The 5,699-nt window shown below is 37.4% G+C and overlaps 1 long non-coding RNA gene across 1 annotated transcript; it reads right to left on the minus strand.

The window, feature by feature from the left end:
* Positions 1-3,796: 3,796 nt before the first annotated feature.
* On the minus strand, positions 3,797-4,248 carry LOC110109150. The gene is made up of 3 exons (XR_002304542.2): positions 4,123-4,248; positions 3,959-4,045; positions 3,797-3,864 (listed from the first exon to the last, which is right to left on the minus strand). It is a non-coding gene; the product is annotated as an uncharacterized LOC110109150 (long non-coding RNA).
* Between the last annotated feature and the right edge of the window lie 1,451 nt (positions 4,249-5,699).

Below are 5,699 nucleotides of genomic sequence, written 5' to 3' on the forward strand. Positions count from 1 at the left end.
GGGGTTGGGTGGTCTTTGTAAGTTATCGTCGTTACTTATTTTGATTAAGGCTACATTGCTTACGTAGTTCCCCTTCCTCCGATTGGAGGAAGGAAGCTTCTTTTCTTCCAGAATTGCCCATTCTGTCGGAAGCTGCACAAAGGCAATTATCCAAACAATGTTTTGCATTGTCCACCTAATCCATATTATTGAACCGGACATAATCATCTTTTAGGAAGTTCAATTTCTCAATTCTCACCCTAAGAAACCCCTTGCTCAATGCTCTATTGATACAGCTAGGCATGGTGAAGTTGGATTTGCATCCCATATAAGTCTTGTTCGGGTCGACCAAATAATAGCCCACCGGGCAATGACAGGAAACCATCAACTTCGTGTTAGAGCCACATTAGCTGTTGTCCCTGCACGCTCCTCTTTCGGGCGTTGTAATCAAATTTTGGTAGATGTCTGCCAGCTTAAACTCCATGAGCAGCCACTTTGTCGCGCTGTCGACGACGACTGTCGACTTTGGGTAAACATAGTGACAGATGTCTCCGTTGTGGTCGAGAGTTCCTTGTTGGTTGTAATCTGAGGTTGATTTCGTCGTTTTTGAGGTCAGAGTTGATAATACGTATAAGCCCGTTTAGCTAGAAGACAAGCCTTGAGTTGGAGAAGCCAAATGGGTAAAAAAAAAGAAGAAAAAAAAAAGATAAATAATATTCAGTCATATTTTTCAAATAAATAATATTAAAATATTCCCATTTATATATATTATAAGGCATACAAAGTCATTCCTATTCAAGTATGACCTTTGAACATTTAGAATAGATAAACTTTTGATTAAATGTATAATACAATTTAATTTTATCATTGGACAAAATTTTTTTTTGTCATTGTCATTACCTAACCCATAAATATTATCTTGAAATTATTTAATGAATATATTAAAGACAACTAGTTTGCTCATTCAACCTTTTTTTTTAGCTATAAAACCATTCAAAGTCTCAACAGTTAATTTTTTAATGTAAGAAAATTAAAATATGAAGTATTAATTGAAAAAATTCAAAAGAATATTTTAAAATTTTAATTTAGGCCTCACTAAACTAATATTTTTGGCCCTCCTACAATTTGTAGAAAAATTATTTTGTACGGTGTTTGGACGCCATTAGAGTCGAATTCGGAAGTTCCACGTCACCTAGTGCATTCGGTGATACGGTGCTTCCGAATTTGAATCCAGAGGCATTCAAAGGACACAGAATAATCTCTCCGATTTATGTGGGTTCAAACGGGAGGCCTCTCTTAAAATGATGCCACATAAATATTAGCTTCAGGATTACGCTTGATCAAAATTTTCAAAAAATTTTTTACTAGAAAAAGGTGGTAAGAGATGAGAAAGATCCTCACTGGGAATTTGCCCTCAGGGAAGTGGCGGCCTATTAGGGACTGTATGAGGTACCGGTGGGTACAACGTTCTTATAGAATACAAGATTTCCGTCAACCTGCATCCATAGCTAGAACCGGTCGTCGCTGAATCATCGTCAGTCAGCTTCGCCACAATTGTGGTATCAGCCTATCAGGTCTTAGGGTTTGTGTGTATAGAATAGTGCCTGTCAGGTCGGAAAAGCTATTCCAGAGAACGGAGCTATTAGAAGCCACAAGAACGAAGTTGCCAGTATCGAGCATGGCAGCATAGGAGGCTTTCCGGAGCACCGGTGTTTCAGACTTCGATTCCAGTGGGAACTCGGAGGGAGATCTGTCGATCTGTGGTGAGGATGCAGGGGTTTGCCTTGATTTGGAGTCCAGATGAGGGTTTTAGTGATTGGAAGATTGGCGAACCAGATGACGAGGAGGAAGAGGGAGGAGTTAGTTGGCAGGGGGAGGAAGCCGAAGGCAAAGTCGCTGGAGGGGGAGAGCCATGAGAGGTTTATGGCGCCGGCGGTGGTGGTAGTGAAGATGGAACTTAAGGTTATGTTGCTATGGGGTTGAGCTGCAGCAGCGGCGAAGGCAATGATTGTTAGGAGGGGGAGGAAGAAAGATCGATATTCCATTGAAAGGAATGGAGAACTGGTAGTCGGGCCTTGGATTGGAAGTTGAAATTTTATTAAGAAGAGAACGGTTGTTGAAGACTTTTCTAAACAGGAAAAAGAATTAGCTACAGCCACTACCAAAAAATAAGGTAATCGCAGCACAAATTTTGAGCTATCGTGGCGGTTTTAACCGCCACAATTTTATTTGCAGCGGTTCTAAAACCGCTCCAAATACGCTATATTTACTATGCGCTACAACGATATTCCGCAGCGGTTTTACGACCGGTGGGGTAGCAATTCCGAAACGCTAGACATTGCAGCGGTTTTAACCGGTGCAATGTTCCATAATTCGGCCGGTTAAAACCGATGCAAATATTTCCAACCTGAACATATTTTTCTATTTGCAGCGGTTTTAATCGGTGCAAGATTCCAGAATTCTGCCGGTCAAAACCGATGCAAATATTTCCAACCAGAACATATTTTTCTATCTGCAGCGGTTTAAACCGGTACAATTCTGGAACCTCGTACCGGTTAAAACCGCTGCAATATATCGAATTTTTTTTTTTAATTTCAGAACTTTAATGTCTACACAATTTTACAGCACAAAATCTAATTGCACAAATCTTTCTGCAATCATCAGCATCATAAGTAGCATTTATCCTTCATAATCATGAGTAGGGTGGAAAAAAATTACTACACACAGAATAATAATAAATCAAAATCTAATACATTGAAAAAATTTTATCACAATCCAACCCTTGGTTATATTCTTCTCAATCAACACTTATATTAGACTCAAAAGGAATTACATATCCAAATTGCATTCACAATATTTGCAGCTTCTGTTGTGTATAATAACACTTTCAATTATTAACAGGGATGAATAGAGAATGAAAATTTAGATGCGGGCACCAAGTAGTTGGCATAAGGCTAATGATGTTGATGATGAATGCTTGATCAAATTTTAGAATCTTAAAACTTTTAAGACAATCTTTTTAAAAGAGCGAGCTATGTAATCCTATATCAAATTTGGCTCCAATTTAAAGTTTCAATTTTCATCTTTGCATAATGTAGCTTAAAAGAATAACTAATGACGAATATTGCGAACCTCCCGAGGAAGTGGTACTTTTTTATTCATATCCTGCTAACAAGGTTGCAAGCACTTTTTTTAAAATCATTTCACACCTTTAATACCTTAAGCTAGCTAGCAGACTTTCAGGAGAACCAAAGCACAAAATGTCAAAATAACCGACCTCCTTTTTTGTGTCAAGCTCAGCAAGCTAGTTTGATATAAATCTCAACCATTTGTTTCATCTGTAAAAGTTCATAATATATAAAAAATAAAAAAATAAAATACCATCCTTATTCGAAAATAAAATACAACAGAAGCTGCCAAGAAGCTTAGACTCAAGCTTGCAACGTAACTGTAATGACTTTTTTCCCATAAAACTAAAACAAATCTACATTTTAAGATCAAATTCCTGTCATTTCATCTTCATGCTTCCCAAACACTATGGCCCTCAAGCCTCTATTTGATTACGCAAATTTTAACTCCTGAACAAATCACTTAAAGACAACATAGAGCAACAATACCAAACAGCCCCTAAGATCAAACAGAATTCAGTAAAAGCAAAAATTCATCATTCATATATGGTAAACCTGATAATCCCAAAAAATAGTAGAACATTCATCATTCATATATGGTAATCTACAATATCATAATTTTAAGTAACATCCAAAATAGTAGACTTCCATACCAAGATGCATTTCAAAACAATTTGCACAAACATGGGTTTTCTTCCTCTGCATTCCCATCCTCTGGTGTAAGTCCATCCTTAGCCAAGAGCTCGCAAGCTTGTATCTATGTTATAATAAATTTAGTTAATTTTTATTTTAAATAAACAAAAAATAATAATGAAATACATATAAAAAAATTATAGCTAGACTAAAATTACCCATCTCTGATTAGCATCTTCAGATGACCAGGTGCCATCTTTACGCAATCTGTTAACTCTCCATAATAATAATCTATCTTTGATAGCCTATATCAACAAATTTCATCATTAGGCAATTAGTTAATAAATGTGAACATACAATTTATATAAATTTAAATATATACCATCTCTTGTTGCCTTCGAACCGAACTCACACGCCCCATAGTATGAGGACAAGTCTGTTTCTTTGCATTTGCAGCATTTATGGCGGCCCTCTCCTGTTACATATGAATCTAACTCTATGTTGAGAGGTGAGAACTAATATGATCTTAAATGTGGTGGTTGGCCAGTTTGCGCTAGCGAAGTTGGGCAACAATCAACAGAGAGAGGGAGGCTAGGCCGCAAGAGCAACATCATTTAAAGGGGAGTAAGAAAATGGATTTAAAGTTCAACGTTGAAAATAGGACAACTAGAGGGTGAGAGAAGAGTGGAGAGTTTGGAGAAAGTTGTTGCAAGAGAAACTCATGGAGGCCGCACAATGTTGGTCATGAGCAAAAATAAGATATATATGAAACTAGGGTATGATACTTTTGAGCTAATTTTGGCTCATATCTTATTATTTCGGTGTACAAATATTATGTACAGTGTAAGTCACATTTGTGTACACATACTATATACAATGTGTTTACATTCACATATCCGGACGATTTTTCTTATTCGAACTCCTCACGGAATACTTTCTCTCCATACGATGATTTGCGTACCTTCCATTTTTTACACTAATTAAGCTGGTTACCCAAAGCATCATGTCTTCATCTTCTTGGCCACTTCATGTTTATGGTATGAGTACCACAATTATCATTTCTTAGTCTATTGTATCATTACATGCATATGCAGGATCCTAATCAACTACATGCAAATGAATACTAAAGTTAACTTTTTGGGTTTGATGAGCACATGCTTTGCAAGCTTATATTCTTTACTTTGATGACCAGAGCTTTGTTTTCTTCTCACATGTCTTCTCGGAAGCAACAGACAGAATGCATGCAAGTCTCAGAATTCTTCTCAGAAGCAACAGACAGAATGCAATACAACTTTTCATATTTTCTTTGGACGCACTGCATGCATACATAGGATATTCTTAATGCCACTAAAAACACAAATAACCCACATTTAATGTGTTGAATTGTAGACTATATATTGCTAAAAAAAATTTCATTCCTGTAATAATAAGAATCAGATAATGTTCTACACTTGAGTAACATATCCATTAAACATAAAAATTACATAATCTGATAAAACATAAGCAACCTCTTTAAAAAGAAGAAAGGGGATGATTACCGTCAGTTTTTTATAAGCCATTTCAACAAGTTTATGCAAAAAAAGTTGCAGAAAATTCCCCTAAAAAAAACTTCAAATGCTTGTCTGGGGTATGTTGATTAGAATGAGAAGAAGAAGAAGAGCAAGAAGCAGAGGAGACACAGTCGCGTGAGGAGAATACCGAGAGTTCGATCCTCTCCGAGATCCGCTTGAGTCGCGCGAAAGAGGGAGAAGAGAGATCGGAGACGAACCCCCGCTTGAGTCACGCGCAGAAGGAGAAGAGGGATCGGCGGAGACGAACCTGGAATGCTCTGCTTGAGTCGCGCGCAGGAGGATCGCAGAATGCTTCAGCGGAGAATTAGTTTCGCGCCGAAGGAATTAGGGCTTTATGCCTTTATGCGGGAAAGAGGATTTGGATCGGTTCAAAGCACCGGTTAAAACC

The sequence above is a fragment of the Dendrobium catenatum genome, unplaced genomic scaffold (genome assembly GCF_001605985.2).
Source record: "Dendrobium catenatum unplaced genomic scaffold, ASM160598v2 fragScaff_scaffold_1082, whole genome shotgun sequence".
In the NCBI taxonomy this organism is placed as follows: Eukaryota; Viridiplantae; Streptophyta; class Magnoliopsida; order Asparagales; family Orchidaceae; genus Dendrobium; species Dendrobium catenatum.